Source organism: Cavia porcellus, unplaced genomic scaffold (assembly GCF_034190915.1).
Source record: "Cavia porcellus strain 051 isolate PalLab524CR breed Dunkin Hartley unplaced genomic scaffold, mCavPor4.1 scaffold_27, whole genome shotgun sequence".
Classification (NCBI taxonomy): domain Eukaryota; kingdom Metazoa; phylum Chordata; class Mammalia; order Rodentia; family Caviidae; genus Cavia; species Cavia porcellus.
Genome location: NW_026947510.1, coordinates 15,936,411 through 15,960,192, shown reverse-complemented (window position 1 = coordinate 15,960,192; position 23,782 = coordinate 15,936,411). Strand labels below are relative to the sequence as shown.

At 38.5% G+C, this 23,782-nt stretch overlaps 1 protein-coding gene and 1 long non-coding RNA gene across 3 annotated transcripts in view; both read left to right on the top strand.

Moving 5' to 3' along the window:
- Pip4k2a (phosphatidylinositol-5-phosphate 4-kinase type 2 alpha) overlaps positions 1 to 23,782 on the top strand; it is a 154,804-nt gene that overhangs the window by 18,215 nt on the left and 112,807 nt on the right. The window lies entirely within an intron of this gene.
- LOC134473499 (uncharacterized) overlaps positions 1 to 23,782 on the top strand; it is a 59,250-nt gene that overhangs the window by 17,019 nt on the left and 18,449 nt on the right. Inside the window, exon 1 of the long non-coding RNA XR_010043747.1 lies at positions 1 to 23,782. This exon is cut by the window's left edge and continues 17,019 nt beyond it; it is cut by the window's right edge and continues 12,830 nt beyond it. This is a non-coding gene — a long non-coding RNA (uncharacterized LOC134473499).

The following is a 23,782-nucleotide window of genomic DNA, read 5'->3' as shown; positions in this document are numbered from 1 at the left end:
TGAAGGGAATTTAACATCAAAATGAGTGATCCCAGAAGATTAAAAGAGGACATAGGTTATTGGGTATACAGAACTATTTATTAATGAATCTTTCAGAAGCCAAGGCAAAATGTGACACCAGGTGGTAGAGTGATACAGATCAGATGTGTGGCTTTCTTCCTGTCTGATTTCTGTGATGGTCAACCTTGAATAAGTGATTCCTTCAAATATCAAGCTTTTAGTCTGGCTTGGGGACAAATTGAAGTCATTATTGAATGCCAAAAGGACATGCTTTCTAAAATTGTTGATGGAACTATAGGTACCTTGTGTGTGGGTAGTAAAAGACTGTCTTATTACGTCAAGCGCAAACCTGACATGCGACCTCATAATGAGGGGAAGTTCCATCTTTCCAGGGGAAAGGTACAGGTAAAACTTGTTGGTTACTTCTGAGAAAATGCTTAACAATAATCCTCAGTGGGAGCCCTCAAATGCTAAACTTTGGAACGGGAAGACATTGTGTAGGAAGAGATACCACACACTTAGCTCTGTGATAGCAGAATCTGCACACAGCTTCTATGTTGTTTACTTAGAAACGAGCGTATCCCACCCTGCCTCCTTCCTCAAATAATCTGTGGTGGCTTTTGGACTGTTTTCCATTGTCTAAGACACTGACGACTTTCTGGTGCATGGTCAGTCTGCCAGTGACAAGAGGTTAAGAGTCAAGTGTAGATCAATGGCACTTTCAGCCACTCTTTAGCAATTTTGAGAAATATGTGCTTAAGAGAGCTAATTTGGGGGAAGTTAGAGTTGTGTTTCTTTGGATTCTGTTCTTTAGTCATTGGCTAAAGCCCTCATGGACTAGCTTTATGCTAATAGCAGGGTTAGCCACTGTTATTATTATTATCATCATGCTTCACTGTAATGCTAACAAGATCAAGATTAACACAAGTTTAAAGAAATAATTGCAATGAAATGTCTTCTTGGGATAAGCAACAACAAGACTTTCCTTTTGCAGGACTCAAACTTTGAAAGGAGTAAGAAGCATATTTTGGCCATATTCTGTAATGCACTTAGAATAATTTGCTTTTGTGCATCAGTCTTCTTTGACCTTAAAACACTGCTGAAGAAAAGCTCAAACAGACAGAAAAGTTGTGGGGTGTCTTGGCAACAGCTGTCAGTTTGTGGAAGTTATGCTTTGTTGGGTCTCTCTCACATGGTTCTACATTTTTCTGAGGTTCTACCTTTATGCATTTTTTACTTTGCCAAATCGAAACCAGATAAAATTGTATCTTTTCCTGTCTTGCACACTGAAATACATGTGTGCTTCTCTTCTCCAAGGAATTAGAGTGACATTGCAGAGCAATCTGTTTTTGGTTTTCTTTCTTAATATTTATGGCATACAGGCCTTTGTTAAGTGAATGCTCAGGTGTAAACTCAGTCAGTGTGTGTTACAAGCATATGCAAGGAGTTGTTCCTAGAGGAGAGAATGGCTGGATGAAGGGCCTCCTGGAGGTGAGGAGGACCACTGGAAGACTTGAGTGCCAGGGATGTGCACCTTCTTTAGCTGTGGAATGTCTTGTATGGCAGTGGCCCTAAATTTGAACCTTGAGTTTCAAGGCATATAAAATTCAAATACATCGATATATCTGTGTCAGTATGAGAAATTTAAAATATCAAAATATTGCTAACCTCCTTTTGTAACAGTCTCAGAGTATAAAGCAGAAAATAGAGCTTGCCTTCTCAATTGTTGAGTGTCACCTCAACCTGGAATACCTAATGGAAAGAAAATGTGCCTGATGTCACTTTTTTTAAGACTCTGAAAGGAATACAGGGATTTCAAGTCCTCTCCCTTAATTCATTCCAGAAGTTTAATTAGGATGTAGTTTGTGGAAACTCTTGGGAGATTAGATTTCCTTCAGTAGATAAGAGCAATTTCCTAAGTACTGAGTTGTCCAAGAATGTAGTCAATCTGCTTTTGGGAATGATTTTGGGAATGATTTTCCTGTTCCTGAAATTATTCAAATATGTGCTGGTTCAGCATGTTTTGAAGTTGTTTTCTCCAGTGATGGACAAGTTGGATAAACATTCACAGCGGAGCAGATTCCCGTGGGCAGAGTTGGATCCACGCAGCATTCTTGACACACCAGCTATGGATCCAGTCCTGTCCCCCTCACTCAAGAATGGGTACTGGAATGGAAAGGAAACTGATGCCACTTACAGAATCTCTCTACATTATATGTAAAACAGGATTTTAAAACCATAATTGTTACTGGTATCAAATTACAGGTTGAGTACCCCTTACCCAAAATGCTCAGAACCAGAAATGTTTCAGGGTTTGGATTTTTTCATATTTTGCAACATTGAGGTATCTTGGGGGTGGGACTGAAGTCTGTGCATGAAATTCACATATGTTTCATATACATTTCAGACACATAGCCTGAAGGTAATTGTATATTTTTAGTGCACCTTCCTTTTTGACTGTGCCCCATCATGAGAGGTCAGGTGTGGAATTTTTCACTTTTGATGTCGTGTTGGCACTCAAAAAGGATTTTGGAGCATTTGGGATTTTGAATTTTCAGATTAGGGATGTTCAACCTGTACTAACAGCACAATACATAACTTCATATTGGGAGTTGAGAGGCCTCTTAGCCGGCCATTGTTGAGGGACTCCAGGCATCTAGTGGTCACAGGATTAAGAACCTTTCAATTGTTTTAACCTGAGGCTTTGATTGTCCTGACCAAAAGTTTACAAGGAAAGTTTTCTTTCTAGTGATTTGCCTTTTTTCTGTGCTTCTTTACCATTGATATTATTGTTCTGAGAAACAGAGGCCTGAGTTATCATGTCCTAGCCCATTCTATTTTGCAGTATTTAATCTGATTCGAGATACCAAAAACATTGGTTTGAAACAAGGAATATCAGGTGAACAGTGTATATCTACACTTCACAAAGCTTTTTCTTAAAAATCTTATGCCTATCTCTTATGCTGTATAATTACAATTTCTAACCCATAACTTTAAATGCTCATAAATTAAGGCAGACTAATTTTCAGAATTAAAGTTCTGTTGAAATTATAAACATCAGAAATCTTGAAAAAACATAGACACAGCAGCTGTTCGATCATTGAAATTTAAATAAGATTGTCACTGATAGTGAGGGTTTTTTTCTTTTGCATCTGTTCCACAAGTGTAAAAATAATCTTTCCTGGCCCACTAAATTTTACTAAGTTGGACCCTTGATGAAATAGCCAGAGCCCTGAAGATGAAGCAGCTGTGTGTAGTATGCTCGGGTGGGACAGCTGTGGGCACTGTGGAATGAACAGTGCTCTGAGGATGTTGTGGGGCACCAGAGGACTTGGCAGGGCAGCAGGACACTAGGAAACATCAGGGAGAGGCTGTGCATTCTCCCAGTTTTCAAAGAACTCAAGTGTAGGGTGCAAATGTTCCCCGTGACATGTGCCAGAGATGTCTGAACAGTTGTTAGCAGCTGGAGCTGATAACATGTAATGGGAGGGAACTTCAGGTTCTCTGATAGGCACCAATCACGTTTCAGTAATATAACTTTTTGAACAAGATAAGCCAGTAGAAACAATTTTTTAAATTTTGAAAAAGTTTATAAAATAGAGTATAATGAAATAAATACTGGTAAAAAGATAATGATATATACATAGGATATGAGCTTTGATGGGGAGGGACAGATGAGCTTAAACATTTTAAAAACAATTTCCTTTGACAAGAGGAGTATAGGGAGGGCCTACAAGAAAAGAAAGCTAGGGGTCAAGACAGAGGGTACTTAACTATTGATGCTCACAGGTGTTGATACCGGTGGTTATTAATAAAAAAAACCTAATTGATAATATCTTTAAATTTTTGTAGATTTAAATTTTTATAGTAAGTATTTAGAGGTAGTGAAATAGTAACCCGTGTGGATAATAAAAATACATTTTGGTAAACATTTTGGGGAGAGGGGAAATTGCTCTACATCTAAGGTATGCCAGGGATCATTCAGACAGTTTCTCATGCATGCTTGGCTGTATGCTGATTATTGTAGACAGGTGATAGTGTGGGTGTGTGTGTGTGTGTGTGTGTGTGTGTGTGTGTGTGTGTGTGTGTGTTTATTCATTCCCTGGCAGGAGAGCTACCAGACAGCTGGGAAAGGTTAAGAGAAGAACAGCTAGAAGAGGTACAAAACTGTGAGAAGAAATTAGAGTAAAAAATGATCCTGCATTCTTGAAAGATAAAGCTGTGATTAGGAATCAACAAAATACAGGCTAAATATACTGCTTTATGAAACCCTCTAGGACTGAACAAAAGATAGCTGTAGTTGCTAGAGGAGGAGAGGTCATAAAAAAAAAAAGATAACTTCTGTATAGTGGTTTGCAAAGCAGTTTCACCTTGTCATTTGAGCTTTACACAGATGAGGAAGAGAAGAAAATGTTGTTGTTCACATGTGACAAATGTGAAGACAGATGGCTCAGAGAGAGTTAGTGACTTGGCTAGGCTGACCTGGGTCAGGATCCACACCTGGTTAACTCAGGGCCCTTGCTCCTGCCTGGCCATAGTGCCATATTAGTTAGGCTCTGCACCTGGGGTAAGGCTGTGTGTGTGTCAAGGTTTGTAAGCTGCAGGTGTCACGTATATCTTTGTATCAGGCTCTACAAATGAAGCAATAATGTAAAATATAGGGACACTATTCAGACCTTAAAAGCCATGAATCTTGCAGTACTTACATAATGGAAGAGTTGATTTGGGGAGAGCAGTCAGTCCGTCTCATAGCTTCAATTAACATGTCAATTTATTCAATATAAAGTTCCTTCATTTTTACCTGTTGTGTACTCTGATATGAAGTGGGCTCTTTTTTGTATCAGGAATGGCTTCTGCTAGGCAAAAAAGCGCAAATATCCAAAAGATCAGTCTCATATGAAAAACTGACCACAGGTAAGGTGGTGAGTGATTGTAACTGTTTATTGCCTCACTTGTGGCTGATGGCAGAATTTTCAGACATAGGAGATGCTATTTTGAGGATTATTGAACCATCCGTGTCTCTTCAGCTGGTGAGAATACCACCCATTTCCACCAAGGGTTATCATGGCATGCTGGCATTAGAGTACAGTTAGTCTTCTCTCATATAGATTCTAGGAACCAAGTTCAGAGAGTAGTTGAGGCAGGTGAGTGGCAGGAATGTGTCATTTGGGCAGGTTTAATGGAAGGACAGATACTCGTAGTATTTTCAAAGCACTTTATATCCTTATCAACTTGTTCAAGCTTATGCTGCTTCCTTGTTTGCTGATTTTGTATGTTAGCCAAAATAGGAAGTATCAAGTTGTCAGCACTTTAAAAAAAACTTTTTAGGTTTGTAGACACTGTAAATAATATATTCACCCATAATTTATTAGAAATAAAATGATCAGAATGGGTAGTCTAACTTTTAAGTGGCTGATATTTTCTAATAAACACAAGATGTGCATACTTGTGTTTGAGAGCTCTTAGTGCTTTCTGGCAAAGAAGTTGGGCAGGCTTCACAGTACACGGACAAAATGGGTTAAAAAATAGTAGAAGTGCTAGAAAAGTTTAATGATAGGTAAGATTGGTGCTTTGATAAAATTGTTAGAGAACATTGGAAAATTTAGCCAAGGTGGGCTGGGGACAGTTCAGAGGCAGAGTGGATTAGCACATTCAGTGCCCTTTATTTGGTCCCCAGCGCGCGCACACACACACACACACACACAACACACACACACTTCTAAGGGTGATATACTTCACACAGGCAGTACGTGTGGGTTGTGCATAAAGTGCCTAGCACAGTGTTTCCTCTTTAAGCATTACATCTTTTAAATTGATTACAGCACAAAAATTGGCAGCTGATGGTGCACGGGCCAAATCTGTCCTGTTGCCTGTGTTTATGTGGCCCATGAGCTAAGAATTGTGTTTACGTATGTACATAAAAATGATTTAAAAAGTCAAAGGTGAATATTTGATGACACATAAAAATTATGTGAAAAGCAAAGTACGGTGTTCATAGGTAAGTTTTATTGCATTCCAACTGTACTCATTTTCCATCTTCTAGTTGCCTTTGTGCTGAAGCAGCAGAGCTGAGTAGTTGAGACAGCATCTGTATTATTTTACATTCTCAACAGTGACATTTGAGGTTTCTAATTTCATTATCTACTTGCCAGTACTTCATATTTATCTTTTTGGTTATAGTCACCCTACTGGGTTTGAAAGTGCTATCTCATTGTGGGCTTGATTTCCATTTTCCAACTGACTAGTGATGTCAGGCATCTTTTTATATGCTGATTGGTCATTTTTAACTTCTTTGAGAAATAGCTGTGTATTTCACCCACTTTTAAAATTGGTCTGTCATTTTATTATTGACTTATAAAAGTTCTTCATACATTTGATATGCAGATTCCATATCATGTATTTGCAAATATTTTTCTTTTTCACTTTCTTTATATATTTGTTCATAGCACTAAAGTTGTACATTTTGATATAGTCCACTTTCTCTGTTATTGCTTCTTCTTAATGTCATAACTAACTATTGCCTAACCCAAGGACATAACGATTTTAGAGGATTTTTAAAATATGTTGTTTATTCATTTATTCTTAGTTCTATACTTTATAGCTCGTACTGCCAGGTTTTTTTTTCTTAATTCAGTCCTTCAAGGATAATACGTATGGGGTACATACTGCATAATATTCTACAGTATACATTAAGATAGTCAACAGTTACCTGTTGATGGGTATAAAGTCTATTTCCATTTTTGTTTTTGCCACAAACAAAACTATAAAACATTAATACTTATGATTCTAGTATCATTACCCCTGCAGGGGATGTTATCTAGGGTAGAATGGGAAGATTCCTTTAAAATCTAAGACGGGGTTTGTCTGACATGAGAATTCAAGCACTTTAGTCAACTGGTTGGGGAAAAGTCCAAATTCACTATAAAAGAACTTTCCATGCCATAAATCAATTTTATAGAACTGGATTGCCCTCATGATCTGTTGCTCTCTCAGTAACTTACTTTAAAAAGTAGAACAGACTTGTTTTCCATGCAGCAGTAGTTGAAGTAACCATTATGCCTGCTTTTGTGTGTGTGTGTGTGTGTGTGTGTGTGTGTGTGTACAGTCAGCTGAGATTGTTTTGCTCGGTTTGGATGGAAATAACAAATAGCAAAGTGCTGTTCTGCTGGCGGCTCTGGGCTTTGAGTGCCGGCAGCTATCAGCCCTTAGCGTTACAGCTCTGGATCCTGAGCTCCAGGGGCCTTCTGTTATTAGTGCTACTGCTGTGGCCTTGAGTAAGATTGGCTCCTAGTGTTACTGTTCTCTGCTCCTAAGCTCTTTGGAATCTGAGCTTCTTATTGTTTTTGTCAGCTTTCTGTAGCTATTCCAACAGCTTCTGCTGCCTCTTTGGGATGCCTGGCCTCTGCTGGCTTGCTGCGGTTCTCTATTGCCAATCCCTGCCAATCTCCACAGGTTGTTCTAGTCTCTGCCTCTGGGACTTCTCAGGGCTAATAGCCCTATTGTTGTCAACTCTTTTTAATTATATCTGTTCTGCCACAATACCTGAGATAAGTACTGTGGGTAGATTTACAGGATCACTTGAGCAAGGACTTGTTGGGACCTGTGTTCCAGCACTAAGGGTTAATACACTGGAGGGAGCCCTACTTACTAACTCAAGGACAATAAGGGACTTCTGATTAGAGAGAGGAGCAGAGGGCCACAATTGTGGATGTTTTGCAGACCTTTTTGAGGACTTTCACAATACTTGGAGGACAGGGTCAAGGAAGAGTCATCAGGCATGGCTGTAGGGTGAAGTCTTCTGGAATAGATCTGTTTCCAGCCTGCTGTGTCCAAGGCAGATATCTCCTGGAGCCTACAGGGTGTCCAGAACAGCTAGGTTCAACTTCTGGAGAAGTGGCTGCTTGATTGACACTTCTAATGTTTCTGCAAGGATGGAGTTGAAATCACTATGCCATTGCTTTCCAGGTGTCTCCAGGAGGGCTGCCATGCTGGCCATGGCCCACTGGGATTTGAGGGATATCAACAGTGGGCCTGATCCTTCCTCTCTGTCCTGTCAGTAATGTTTTCCCAACTGGTCTGTAGGATATGGACAAGGCTGTCAGCTGAGCTGAGGTTCCTGTCAATGTGTCCTGGAAGGTGACCATGAAATAACCTCGTGGCTTTGGGAGAACCCTGGTACTGTTTGCCCGGGCTATCCCTGGGGACAAATAGTGCCTTGAGGGAGGAGCCTAACAATGCCATTATCTCTTCTGGCTGTCAGAAAGAAAAAGGAAAGGGCTGACCTAGTTTCTTTACTATCTCATGATCATGCCTCACTGAAAATAAATTAGAGATCATATATAAAGGCAGGTGCACATTTAGAGCCGTGTGTGTTAATGTAGGAGCTGACGAGTTCCCTGTAGGAAAGTGGAGTCTGGGCCTTCTCTTAGCTCTGGTTTCTGGCATTTAATTTCTTGTATATTGTTGAAAAGGGATAGACAGGGTTAAAAACTGGGGCACCTGATGTTTTTCAAGTAATTATGACCAAATACAAACATTAAAAAATAAAAGTCCAGTAATTAAAATTGAGCCAGGCTTGGCGCCACATGCCTGTAATCTCAGCACTTGGAGGCTGAGGTAGGAGGTAGGAGGATCACTGAGAGTTTGAGGCCAGCCTGGGCTACAAAGTAGTTCAAAGCCAACCTGAACTGCATAATGAAACCCTGTCTCAAAAAGTGTAATGTAATATTTTTTTTGAGTTGGGGTCTCACTGTGTTGCCCACACTGTTCTCAAAATTGTGGGCTCAAGTGATCCTACTGCCTCAGTCTCCTGAGTAACTGGGACTACAATGCACACTGCCATGCTGACTGAGTATAATTTTATAACATTTATTTGTAATTTTTTTTTTTTTGAAACAGGGTCTAACTATGTAGTTCAGGCTGGCCTTGAACTCACTATGTAGCCAAGGCTGGCCTTGAACTCATGGCTGTCCTCCTGCCTCAACCTCCCACATGCTGGAATTACAGGCCTTTGCTACCATGCCCAGCTCAAGTAATGATATAATAGGAATGAAAACCTTACAGGAGTTTCAGCTGATATCCTGTTCCTATAAAATCTGAGTAACATAATTAATGGTCAGCTTCTCATTTAGAAGAGTCAGAGTAACAGATGAATGTTTCAGTATTTTTAAATTAAGAGCCCTTAGTGGCCTATCATATTGACTCTTCATTACAGTACACTTAGCTTCCTTTTAATAAACCTTAAAATTGGTGCCATTATTCAGACTTTAGCTAGAGGATTGCTTTAGAGTCTTAATGAATGATTGAGATGCTAAGTTACTATTTCAGCTTTATTTTAAACTATTTTTCTAATGGCTTTGGGATCTGTTATTGCTTGGCATGAGCCACTAAAGCAAATAATTTGTAGGGAACTGACCAGAAAAAGCTAACTTTGAGGGTATTGTTTTTCTTTTACCTTTTCATTAATGGAAACCTTAAAACATTTCAAAAGTAGGAGGAATGGTATATTCCTTCCCCCATGTGTGACTTAGCTTCTCAGAACCTGTTTTGTTTCATTATTCATTATTTGTTTCATGGCCCTTTACAGCAGCTAGTAGCCTCATGGGACTACCCAGCACTCGCATTGTGGCTGCTTTGAATTGAAATGTGCTGTGGTGTTAAACACTGCCCCAGAGCCTGTTCCAGCAGCCTGCTCTTCCTCCTTGGAGCTCCTCAGGGAATTCTTTCTTAGCCCTCATGTCTACCTCTGTGAAAATTTCTTTTGCTTCCTGGTAACACTTCTGGAATTTATAATTATTTGATGTGTCTACTAAGTTTTGGTCTAACTCAACATCTTGGTGTGGCATCTATGCCCAGCAACAACCTAGTGGACAAACAGCCTGCTTGGAAGGAATTCTCAATTCAGCTAGACCCCATACATCCTTTTTCACAAAATGCATGTGGGCATATCAAAGTCTCCTTTAATATCCTTCCTGCCTAAAATCTGTCTAAAGAGAGGTCATTTATGTGAATTTAATCTCTTGCTTCAAGCTTTCTGTTGTATTGTGACTTTGGGCCTGTGAACAGCTGGATTATGGACAACTGTCAAATGTCTTATTCATGAGGCATACATATATTAAATGTGTGTTTGTTTAAATAATGAGATAGCAAGGTGACAGACCCATAGGTGAAGGCTGAATAAAAGATTTTGGTGAGAAACAGACTGGTTCTTCATATTTTAGATATTATGACCTAGATCTGAAATATCTCCCCAATGTCTCATGTATTTGGAAGGTGATTGGGTCATGGGGGTGTTATATTTATCAGTGGATTCATCTGATGAGTTGAGTGGCTGAATATGCTGATTGGAGGTGAGTCACTACAGGGTGTGATCTGGGAAGGTCTATTCTTGTCCCACAGATTCTCGTTTTTCTCTCTGCTTCCTGACTGCCATGGGTTGAGCATCTGCCTTTGGCCTTGCCTTTTCACTGTGTTGTTTCTGCCTTGGAGACAAACTGTGAACTAAATCCTCTGCAAGGCAAAATAAACCTCTCCTTCTTTTAAGTTGTGGGTGTTGGGTATTGTGCCTGAGTGTCAAGAAAGTGACTAATACAAAGTCTTGGTACTAGAAAAGTAGACCCGTTGCTGTGACTATACCTTACTTTGTAGTCTACAGCTGGTTTGAGGGAGAAATTAGGAAAGACTTGGAGATGCCAACTAGAGAAGTCCCAAAATCTTATAAGCCAAGCTCAGAAGACTAGAATGCTGATCAGTATGCAGCAGTAAAAACCAAGCTCAGGAGGTTTCATTTGGGAACAAGGACTCCACTGCTAGTTGGACTAGAGGCCATGTGTGTTATACTCTGGAAGAGAATTTGTCTTCTTTTGCCCATGTTCCGAGACTTTGTGGAAGACTGACATTAACAGTGGCAGAGGAAACAGTGATATGGTGGGGAAATTTCAAAGTAGCCCAGCATGCAGGCTGTAGCATGGGAATTCTTACTGGTTTTAGCCAGATGGATAGTGAGAATCAAGAGTACAAAGTAGATGTGAAAAGTTTGCAGTTTCATCAGAGAGAAACAAAGGAGAGCATAGCTGAAAAGATTACCATTAAAAACAAGCCAAGAATTTTGTATCAGGATAGTTTTTAAAAAGTCCTGAAGTCATCTAGAAATTGAGCAGACTCCACATTTCACAAGCTTAAGAGTGCAAGACTAATAAATGTTTTATTTGAGAAGAGAGGTCTGGTGACACCTGTTCATTCAGGGCCTCCTAGAGAAATGTAGTTTCAACTTTAGGTGTCCAGGTATTTAGAGGCTGCGGCAGTCATGATCCAAGGGGGCCCAGCTCCTGCTCAAGCTGGCAGCCAACCTTGGCATCATTCACATGGTGTTGGTTTTTCAGACATACAGAATATAAGAGCTATGGGGTTGCAGAGGCTTCCACACAAGTATCAGAAGGCTAAGAAACTAAGATAGGGGAAAAGAGAAAGGATAGAAGGGAAAAGAAAAAAAATGCAAGTTAGTTATACCGTTAGTGTCACTTAGTTCACTGAATAGGAATGGTTGTGCTAATATTGATTGAAGAAATTTTTATGCCCATATTTTGTACTTGAGTGACTAAAGATAATGTTGTGTAATTTATCAACAGTTGTTATTTTTTCATTATTTTGTTGTGAAAATTTGTTTTAACCTTTTCTTCTTAATATTAACAAATAAAGTAATAAATTTAATATTTAAAAAAAACCTATCAGAAGGCCTCACAGGCCAGGCAAAAGTATCATAATCCTTTCCAGGAGCACATGAGAGGGTAGTATGTGCAGCTATGAGGGCGAAGCAAAAGGTACAATAGGAACCTCAAGAATTTAGAGATTCCAGGAATGTGGAATGTGTACTGAGGATGGCTATAGCAGTAAGCAGAACTAACCCAAGAGATTGGCCATGTGGGGTGCAACCCGCCAAGCCATAGGATCAGGGCTGCCCAAGCCCTTGGAAGTCACTTCCCAGCCTGCCTTGGATACTAGATGTGCTGGATTAAATGTTTGCCCTGCTAACTTTCGATCTTGCTTTTGTCCAATTTCTGTTTATTCCCCTCAAGGGGAATCATATTATCAGTTGAGAGGATGTATCATTACCACAAAATTTTGCTGATGCCAGTGTTTAAAGGAAGAGAATACATTTTGTTTAAATTAGGTACAATCATAACTTTGCTATTACTGCTACTTGGTATAAAGATTTTTATCAACCAAAATAAAATTCAATGAAACAAAACTACGTAGTACCTGGACCACAGTTTTGTTTGTTAGTTTTGAGACATGGCCTCACTAAGGTGTTCAGGCTGGCCTTGAATTCCTGGGCTTAAGCAGTTTTCCTGCATCAGCCTCTAAAATAGATGCATGCCACCGCACTGGGCTGAATCGAACCTTAGTTTTGAGCCTGTGCTCTTCATGTAATAATACATTTGAAAAATGCTTTACTTTGAACCTTAGGAAGATAAGAAAAAGGGACAGCCTGAAGAAGAAAAGGAAGCTTCCTGCACAGCTGCCACCACAGAGCGTGGAAGTGGAGTAGAGATCATGAGGGTGAAGTGGTTTGTTTGCCCACTTCCCTATGAGTGGTGGTTGGGAAACACTAACCAGCATTCCCCAAGTATTTCATAATAGATAATGCACAACAAATTGTCTTGTTCCACCAAAATATAATTCATGTTTCAAGTTGGGAAATACTCAAAAAATGTGTCCGAGGGCGATAAACAGGAGTTAGTGAGGTGTTAACACTTCTGGCCTTTTCACTACTGAACATTCTGCAGAGTGGACGTGACTGTGTTGGTGCAGTGTGGTTTTCATGTCATAAAGAAATTCAAGGCCCTGGTCGCTGGAGGAAACCATTTGGCTTCTTCAAGAGACTTTTCATTACAGACACTTCCTATTTATTGTTTCTTCTCTGTGTTCCTAACGTGTCAGGTAACACTTCTATGATAAAATTTCATTTGCTGTCTTACTGTGAGCAAGTATTAATGTAGTTATTTCTAATAGTGCAATGATGAAGATTGTCTGAATAATAAACAGTGCTAGCTATAAGGCTAAAGGACCAGAAAGATGTTACATACGAATGATGACCGAGCTATTCCGAGCTATTTTGTTTTAAGGCAATTTAAATAAGTTATTTTTGGTTAATGACTATATCAGCTACCTTCTAGATATGTCAGCTGTCCGTGAACTGTAATTGGAAATCTCTTGGTAAACCAAAACTTCATGGTAGTCTACTTAAATCTTTTAGTGCTAACAGGAATCTATAATTATAAAATTTTATTTTCAGTAAATATTTCCACCTCTTCTTAGCTGAGACCAAGAATAAACACTTGGTATGTATAACTGGATGACTCAAAGAATGAACTTGGAGTATTGATAACAACCAGTCTCTCTCTCTCTCTCTCTCTCTCTCTCTCTCTCTCTCTCTCTCTCTCTCTCTCTCTCTCTGCTCTCTCTCTCTCTCTGCTCTTTTTGATCACCATTACATAGTCATTTGGAGTAGAGGTGTGTAGCCAGTGTGGAAAATGCTTTTGGAGGAAGGAGTCACCAAAAGAAAGTGACATAAGACCAAAAAAAGGGTTTATTATAGTTATTGACATTGCTATAAGGGCAAGCCAGTGCTTTGTAAATACACACCACATGCAGATATTAGGGACGGTGGAAGTCTGAGTCTCCACGTTTACATGTCCAGTCATTAGCGTGCATGCAGTAGATAGGGCACCAAGTTAGAAACAGGAAGAGGCAGCAGAAGAAGGATGAGGTTCTGGGCACAGCCCAGAGGACAGAGTGGAGAAGCGTTCCTGCACAGCCTGTTTCTGAGGAAAACAAGTCCATCTTTCAGTGGCTGAAGTAACTTTTCGTCTGGCTGTAATATTCTTCTGGATGACTCTGTGAAATCTATAAAACAAATTTAAAGAAAACTCTTTTCTGTTTGTGGGACTGTGTAATCAGCCCATATTAATTAATGCCATGCAATATATTACTGAGGAAAAGGATTAAACACTAGTATGAATAAAAATAGTCTCATTGTTCTCCCTGGGGTAAAATTATAAGGATTGTCAGTCATCCTGCTTGGGGGTCTAGTTTGTTATTGGCTGGTTTGGGAACAATGGTTTCTATGTTCCCATTACATAATAGAGCGCCATTACGTGAAGAGAGGGATTTTTCCCCTTTTCTCACATAGTCTGGTGTAAGGAGCTATAGGAACAAAAAAAGAAATTACAGTTGTTTGGATATTACATCTAGAATTCCCAAAGGAATTATCACTGTATCCATCTCCTAGACATGAAATGTTCCTTTCATTTCCTCTCACCCTTCCTCCTCGCCCACCCCTCTCGGGTAGGTGCTCACAGATTTGGCTGGATTTCTCCGAGTCCTCACACACATTATCAGGTGTCCCTTTGATATGATGCATATTTTCAAAACTTGACATTGAGAATATGCATCTATCAGAAACTGAAATGAGCATGTTTTAAAGGTTAAATCATAGAGGAAAAGAATCTCTTTTTCCATCTTGTAATTCTCTGGAAGGAGACGTGAAGGTGTAAGCAGTTCGCTGTCCTGCGCAGCCTGTTGGAGTCCAGCTGTTTTCCAGTTCTGTTCCCCGAGCAGCAGTGCGTGCCTCTCCAGAGTGCTGGAGCTTTGTACTACTTCTGGTCTAGTGGCACTAGGTGTGTTGGGGCATAGGCTTCTTTTTTCTTTTAACAGCTGTGTGCTCTTGGCTGGTCTGTATCTTTTTATTGGAACAAGAACTACAAGGAGTCTTTCTGGAGGAAGAGGCTGGCCTATGCCTTACTTGCATTTTGTTGTTAGGTTCTGAGTACAGGTAAAATAGAGCCACGTATTTTTTAATAGTTTTGACTTAAGTCAGAAATATTGGTTGCCAGAAGAAATTATTGCACATTAACACATATTATATTACTATTTGATAATTTATTCCTCCCAGTAGTGTTAATTCAAGCATTTTTATGTCATTAATGGTAATGGACCTGCCTATTTCATTTTTTTAAAAAAAGGTAGTTTCTGTATATTTAGCCATAAAAACATTCTTGGAGGAAACAGACTGCCTGTGTGTGTGTGCGCGCTCGCGCAAATTCCAAGTAAGTGTGGGAATTTGGGCAATTAATGTTGAGATCTCTCTCATCTCAGTGGCCTTTTTTCAGGAAAGCCTACCTCAGCCCAAAGATGTGGTTGCACCTGCGTTCCCTCTGTAATGCCCAGCACTCTTGTGTTTGCCCACACAGCTCCATGTGGCTCCAGCTGGGTCACCTTGCCTATTTGTGGTTTCTCCAGTGTACCCACACACAGGGCTCCACTGTTCAGCTGCACATCCCAGTGTAGTTGTAAGGAATCAGTGAGATGGCTTGGGTAAAGCCCTCAGAATGGCAACTGACCAGAGGGAGTGATCGTTTGATACCAGCTTTTATTAAATATTAGTCATGTATTTGTCTCCACTTGGAAAAGACTGGTATAGTTAAATTTTGTTAGCTCTTTCTTTCATTTTTCTCTAGTTACATTCCTTTCTATAACTGTGTTTCCAAAGGCATTTAATAGTTTATAAATTAGCCATCTTGATAATATGATAGACTCATCTTTTTGTTTCATAGATGTGTGAGTTTGCATATATATAAATGCATATGTGTATGTGTGTACTCGCTGGATCTTCACCAAAAATGACTGCAAACACAAGTGTTGACCAGGGTCTGCTAGTCTTAGTAGAGGGAAAGGTGTTCCTAAAACAGCCCCAGTTCCCAGAGGCCCAGTATCATTTTGCTGGCATTGTGACTTCTCTGCTGTCTCTTATTTTGAACTAGTTCATTTCAGTAGCTAACTGCAATCAAATGATGGTTTCCAGTATAACATATTTATATTGCCATTTTTTAAATGAACAGCTATAATTATGTCAGCATCCTTAACAAGAGTTTTTAGTAGAAAACCTTAAGAATTTTAAGATTAATGATAAATATTGAGTTGTGGTAATATCTCAAGCAATAGTATTTTAGCAGATTCCTTTGATATGCAGTGAACTAGTTTTTAGAGAAATAAAAAGTGTGTTCTTACTAATTTAGCTTTCAAATTATATAAACAATACAGTCTCATAGATAGTGCAGAGACTATAGATGAGAAAGCATTTAATATTACAGTTTAAAAATTAAAAGAAAAAATGTGCAGCCATTGTTAATTGCATGTCTTAGTCTCTAAAACAGATGCTGGTCCATGGTACATATGCAGTAAATGATTGTTGAATAAAAAGATGAAAAAGTAATATACTTTGTAGTGGACACCCTGCAGAAGAAAGAGCACAGCTGCTTACATCTGGGAGAAACTCATCCGTCAAGTAGTGTAGGTATATATTTGGCAAAATTAGTTTTAAGTTGTGTATATTGTTGTGATTATTAAAGGACTACACTAAGAAACCCACTAGGTCATTGTAGTGTTGGAAAGTAATTTATGTCTCGCTGCTTGCTAAGGTCTTAGTAAACAGCACTGAGATGCTGGTAAGTGGCATTGAAATGGCCAGCACAGCCTCCCTTTTGGTAGTGTTGGCCATAAGTCAAATACATTTTTTTTACTACGTGTCTGCAAATAAACAAATGTACATGTTAGAAGTCAGGAAACTATTAATATTTCCCACACATACAGATTATTTGGTAAAAATTTTAAAAGTGAATACACTGAACCTTCCACACCTGCACTGCTTCAGTACCTGTGTCAAGAACCTGGCAAGTTGAAGACCACTTGGTTCTCCAAGTGTGAGCTGCTCCTCCTAGGTACCCCAGCTTTAATCCTCGCGTCCATGCTTTGGCTTTGCACACTAGCCTTGCTCTCTAGCTCCATGAAGAGGAGTTAACAAAGGAACAATTCTGCTTTTGACTCCTCCTTTTGTAGCTTATATATATTATTATCAACTAGTTGCTAGTTGGTTTGTTATTATCAACTAGCAACAAGAGAAGGATTGTCAAAACCAGGAGTGTTATTAAAAATGAAACATTAAAATAGATAATTGAGTAACAGAAGTGAGACAAATATATCCCAACATTTGCTATTATTTCTGTTACTCTGGTTTTTGTTTCTTTTTTTAACAAAAACAACCCAGCCAGGCTTCAAGAGAAGTAAATAGTGCTTATATAATTTCTGTTAGAGTTTATTTACAATTTAATATTGCTGATAGGATGTGTATTAAAAAGGAAATTAATTACCTCATTGATACACATGTGTGATATTTCACTTTATGGGTCATAAAGAATTCTGTATACTAGTTTAGAAGAACAGCTCGTGCTTATAACATTGAATTTTTGGGAAAATGCATTTTGAGTTCCAAATAATAAGCTTAGAAATTCACTTTCAAAACACAGCCCAACTGTTGAGATACCTTTGAAACAGCTCAATTGGAAAGCCGATGAAAGGCTTCTATTTGGTATCCTGATAAAATATAGTCTGGAAACATCTAGTTCCTCCAGCTTAGCTTTTTTTCTAACTAACCCAGAAAGGTCTTAGTTTTCTTTTCAAATCAACCTGCTGTCTCTTCAGTTGATGATAGTTTGGAATGGAAATGCCTACTGAGAAACTTTTCCAGGATCTTTTAGAATTTCCAAGCAAGAATTTTTTTGAGGACCATTTTAAAAAATATTATTTGTAAGTCCACAGATAAGTTAAGAATTTTCCACACTGAAGAGTCATGATCAGTTCTGAAAGCATGGCCTATTTCTGAATAATTTCTGAAGGAGTTGTAAACTGCTATTCAACATTTTTCTTCAATGTTCCTTTCGGTAGGTATTAATCTTTGGGGAAATCTGTCAGACGTTTTCTAGCTGAGAAAAAATAAAGGTCAAAGATTTACTTTCTAAAAGAATTTTTTAAGTTTGGTTACTTTGGATGTGAAAAAAAATGCCCCCCATGGATTGTGGCATGAGAAACTTCATTTGTTAGGTGTTCATGAAATGTTTTATGACCACTGATTTTTTAAATATCCTCAATTTGTTGAAGAATAAGCAAAACCTCAAGGTGTGACTTTCCTACTTCAGTCTTTTGGGTGAAAACAACACACTCAAAGCCAAGGGGATTATAGTGGAATATTCAGGCGTTTGCTACTGTGATTATAAGTTGGTCCTGTATAAAATCTTTGTGCAGTATTTCACGAGTGGTGTGCTGTGTTTGAATACAAAATATCAAAACTTGCTGGTTACTCGTTTTTTCATTTTCATTTTCACGGTGCCAATGTTACTAAGTATTAATATTGTCAGTATTACTAAAAGTGAGTTTTACCGAAGTAAGTAGTGAATGGGTTTACCTGTCTTGCCTTCTGCTTCTCCCCACCCCTTCTTTTCCTTTTCCTCCTCTTTCCCCTTGTCTTGTGACCCAAGGCTCGTGCACACTGAGCAGGTACTTTACCACAGAGCCGCACCCTAGCTCCTCACCTCACTGGCCGTGTCCTTTTCATGTGTGTCCCACAGATTGTCTCCAGCCCGTGACTGAGTTTCTTGTAGAGACAGAAACGTTGCCCCCTCTTTGATGGTTAATATTCATTGTTGCTTAATATTCTAGTGCAGCGGTGAACTTTTACACAGGTAATGGGAAAATGCAGTTTATGTGGTATGAGGTAGGACTTGTCACATGGAGGTGACTTGCAGAGAAACAGTTTCTGATGAGTTCTAGAGAAGAAAACGGTTGCTCTGAGCAGCAGTTGGGGGAGTATTGTGCTGAAAACAGCCGCAGGTGAGGTTTGTGCAGGCTGCAGGCACAGGCCAGCTGCACGATGTTGCTCAGATGGCTGTGCTCCCCTGGGTGTTTGGAATTGCCTTCTGAGGAGGATTTTATGAGCTGTGCCTTGGTTCTTCTTTACAGTTTGGTTATATCTTTCAGATTGATAATTTTCCAAAGCAGCCTTCCTAAATCAGTTTCTTACTGCTGCATAAAAAACTGTTCTTTCTTTTGGTGAAAAAGAGGCTTTGAAAGGTTGTGGTTTCACTTCGGAGTATTGTAGGTAGGTCTGCTCCTGCATGGTGTTTACTTGGCCCCCTGAAAAACGGTGGTTGATCAGCAGGAAGTTGTATTTTAAAGCTATTATACCTTACAGCAGTTTTCACATGTTTATTTTTAAATTCATGGTGAAAATGTGTGTATTATATTCTGTGCTTCTCTATGTACCCCGAGTAAGAGGGTTACTAAGAAACAAGGGGAGTAATGAAAGTAGCATAGCACAGAATCGGACTCTCGGAATTTGGGGGGAATAAATAAATGTGTTCAGTGGGTAGTTGTTTTCTTGAAGATACTCTTTTGGTTTTTTGAGGTGGGGTCTTGCTGTGTAGTTCAGCCTGGCCTTTAGCTTACTATGTAGTTCAGGCCAGCCTAGAATTCATGGCGATCCTCTTGCCTCAGCCTCCTGAAGAATTACAGGCAAAATACCACCACACTCAGCTATTGAAGATATATAATCAACTTTTTTTAATTTTAAAGAGAAAAAAATCAAGAACAAGCAAACAAAAAACAAGTAAAAAGATGACAGCAACAAAAAACAATAGTGATACAGGATTCCAAATCAACATGATAGGAATTTAACAACATTGCATAATATTACCTTCAAAATAGTTGCTCAGGTTACCAGATACAGGCCTGCAACATTGATCAAACAATATCATTTCCCTTTGAGCAGTTTCCTTCCCTTTTACTATATCTTTTGTAACTTTTGGATCTTATTTACTCTTTCAGTTTCTTACACTATGAGACAATATGGTGTTTACACGTGCAAGTCTGATTTATTTCACTTATAAGTATGGTTTCTAGTTGCATCCATTTACCTATAAAAGCCATGAGTTTATCATTCTTTATGACTAAATAATATTCCATTGTACAAAAGTATTGCATTTTTTTTTATCTATTCCTAATTTGATGGGCATTAACCAACCTTTATTTGGTCAAACTTATTAGAAATCTATCTCAAATATTTTACAGGTTGTTATATGTTTCTATACTCTTTCTGGAAAGTGGTATAGATGTAGTTATCAGAATTTAAAATATATAGCTTTTGACTCCACAAGCCTACTTTTGATAACTCATCCTACAGAAATGAAGCACTAGTTAGTGTAAGTAAAGGGGAGTGTGTTTTTTATATATATATATATATATATATACATATATATATATATATATACACGTGTATATTTATTGCCTTATTGCATGTAGTATCAAAGCATTGGAATCACTGTGAATGACTTTCAGTAGTTAAATGGCCAAATAAATTAGTGTGTTTATACCCTGGAATGATTAAAACTGAATTAGACCAGTTGAATAGGAAGGAGGCTTGTGTGTGTGTCATACAATTTCAAATTTTTACAACGTTTCTTTGTTGCTTTCATTGTCATATGTACCAGCCAGGCTGTCTGTGAGGTCGGAGAGTGGCAAGCAGATTAGGGGAAAAAGTAAGATGGTAAAAACAGACATTGTAGAGCCAGCATTTTTATGTAAAGGTATATATTTTGTATATTTGTATATGAATGTACCAAGTCTATGCATAAACACATAAATGTAAAAATGATCAGAATGTTAAGTGATTTCATAGGTATTGTGATTATAGCAATGTTTTATAAATTTTCCCCATGTGAATTTCTAAGAATCTTATTTGTATAATGTGAAAGAAAAAACTTCATGGAGGAGGGCAAAAACACAATTATGTCTAATTTTCAATATTGTGTTGTTAGAATTCTGATATAAACCTCAAATATGAACCTGTGTACCAATACAGAATTGACTTTACAAATGTAGTATGCTTCAAGACCTAGAAAATGGCTGTGGCCGTGTGGTAGTAGTTTGCATTTAAATAATAAGATTAACGGTTTCTTTTGTGATTACTTAACAACATTACTTATTAGTATTGAAAGAGTAAGATAGCTCAGAACTGTTGAGGTTTTTGTCTGTAAGCAAACCAAAAATATGAATATTTAGCTGTATAAAAATGAAAATTTACTATGGTGCCTACCATAAGTAAAAACTTCTAAAAATGGTGAAAATTGCCAACATAAAGATTCTGTTGTATATTTGATCAACAAGAAAAGACAGTTCTGTAGAAAATGAGTAAAGAAACAGGACATGACATGACCAGGGGAAAAAAAGCACAGATAAATATAAATAGCCAGTATGAACAGCAGTAATGAATATAAATTAAAACACCTGTTAATCAGGCTGATGAAATCAGAACAGCAGCTGGGAATACATGGACCTCAAAATACAGTGCACATTCTTTATCCTTATTTCTGCTTTTCTAGGAGTTTATCTTGATTTAACTAATTAGAAACATCTTTGTAAAAGTGTGTATATAGTGATGTTTTATCATGAAATTCTTTATAATGACCAAAGTGAAGGAAAACTAAGTAAATAATGATAATAGCAAATTAACACATATTTATATAATTCAGCCCTATGTAATTATAAATCATGATACAATTGTGTATTTGTAAGAAAATTAGTGAAAAATTCCAATAATATGTAAAGAATAGATTCCATTTCTGTAGAAATAAATTGTAGAGCATTGCACAAATAAACGTCTAAAGAGACTATATATCAAACATTTATGTTGACTATCCCAAAATGTGGAATGATTTTTCTTTCCTTTTCTGAGCATTGTTTTAGCATTCTAGTAGAAATCACAGACTCTAATGAAATGTGCTAATATACAAATATGCTTCTTGTTTTATAAATATGTCATTTTTTCACTTTCTATTGTGAAAGTGTATTTTATAATTAGAAAAATTCACTTTGGTTACGTGATACATTAAGGAAAAACTAATAAACAAACAATAATTACATGGAGCTGAGTGTGGTAGTGCACATCTGTAATCCCAGATACTTGGGAAGCTAAAGCAAGAGGTTCAAAAATTCAAGGAAGCTTGCCTGGGATACACAGCAACTTAAAGAGACCCTTTCTCAATAAAATTAAAAGAAAAAAACAGAAGGCTAGGGAAATAACTCTGATAGAACGCTTCCCTCGCATGTACATGTCCTGGATTCAAACCCTAGAACTGAAAAGAAAAACACAAACAAAAACCACATGGAAGCCAGGCAAGGTGACAGACATCTGCAGATCCCAGCTATTCAGAAGGCTGAGGCAGGAGGATTACAAGTTCAGTCCTAGCCTGGACAATTTAACAAGACCTTGTCTCCCAGTGAAAATTTAAAAAGGGCTGGAGATTTAGCTCAGGTGGTAGAGCACTTTGGTTCAGTTTTCAATTCTGAAGGTGAAACAATAAAATAAAACACACACATGGAAATTATACATAAAAGAGTTCTTCTGTGTTAAGAGGGGAAGAGGGAGAGCAAGGTGCTGAACATTTGTTAGGCACTAATTATGTGCCAGACTTGCACGTACATTATTTCAACCTAGCATTTATTTACTAATTTAGCAAAAATACATTGAGTGTACGGTGTTATGGTGAGAATAAAACGACACCTTTACAGACAAGGAAATGGTCTGTGAAATCTGTCCGAAATTAACAGCGAGGCCAGTGGAAAGCCAGTGGATTTAAATCCACTTAGAATTGTGAGGATCCTCTCAGTGTAGCACTGCTATGAAACTCAAATGGCTGATCTAACAGTGGTCACCAGGCTGTCAGTAGGAAGAGCAGAATCCAAAAGATTATGCATCCTAGTTCCAGAAGTCCAGAGGGTGGGAGTTCATCGGTGCCTCCCATGGCTGATTCCACACCAACACACCCAGGATGACGCAGAACTTGCCTGGGGACTGCATTGCTCATCTCTAGCCTAAGCAGATGGTGTCTCCCTTCCAAAGCAGGCTTGGCGTTCCCTGGCTCCTGCTAGCTTGGTCGGGTGTGTTCTCTCCAGTTCTTTGAGTCCCTGTGAGTTTTTAAGCTGTGCCAGTGGTCGTCTAACTAAAGGCTCCTTTTATAGTGCTTGATTTCACATCTTCTGTGAGATTCAAGGTAGCTTAAGAGTGTTTTTCTGTCAGTAGAACAGTGGTGTTCCCTGCATATTAAAGGGCAGCGCTGAACACAGAAGGCTGGAACTCCTCGTTACATGCAAAACATTTTCAGTGGAATCACTTGGCACCCACAGAAACATCAGATGGAGATTTGGAAGCCTCACAGCACTACATTTCAGAAACGTTATTAAACATTCAGCAAAATCTTCCTGAAACACTGAGCCCAAACCAGAGAGGAAACTTTTCTCATCTTGCAAAAAGGTGCTTGGTTCTTTGAATTCTGCTGAGGAATGGGGCAAAGAGAATTTGAATTGTAGGGAGACAAATAGATGCATGTGGTCCAGTAGAGGAATGGAGGCCTGTATTAAAAATAGAAATTGTTGGACTTAAAAATGTGGTTAGTGGGACAGGAAAGTGGGCGCATGGTGAGATTAGTGATGCAGAATCCAGTACTGAAGGCGGCCAGGGCTCCCCTTCTGCTTTCTGCAGTGTATGTGTGTGTATTTAAATTTCCTTCTTGTCATTCTTTCCACCCAGCTTCTGAGTTGGTTTTCTAATAAATGGCCAAGACTGTCATTTCAATGAGGTATCTCACAGATTGTGAGATTCATGTTGGTGTCTAATTTCAGAGGATGCTTTCCTTGTCACCTTTCCTGTCCCCATTTTTCAGTATTTGTCTTTCCTCACGGAGACTTGTGTTCTAATTTTCACCATCTTCTCATTGATCTTTCATCTTAGGATCTGCATCCGGTATCTTAATTCCTGAAAGTAATATATGTACTGATTTATTCATTCAAGTATCATGTTTGGTACTTTATGCCACATTATCTAAGGAACATAAAG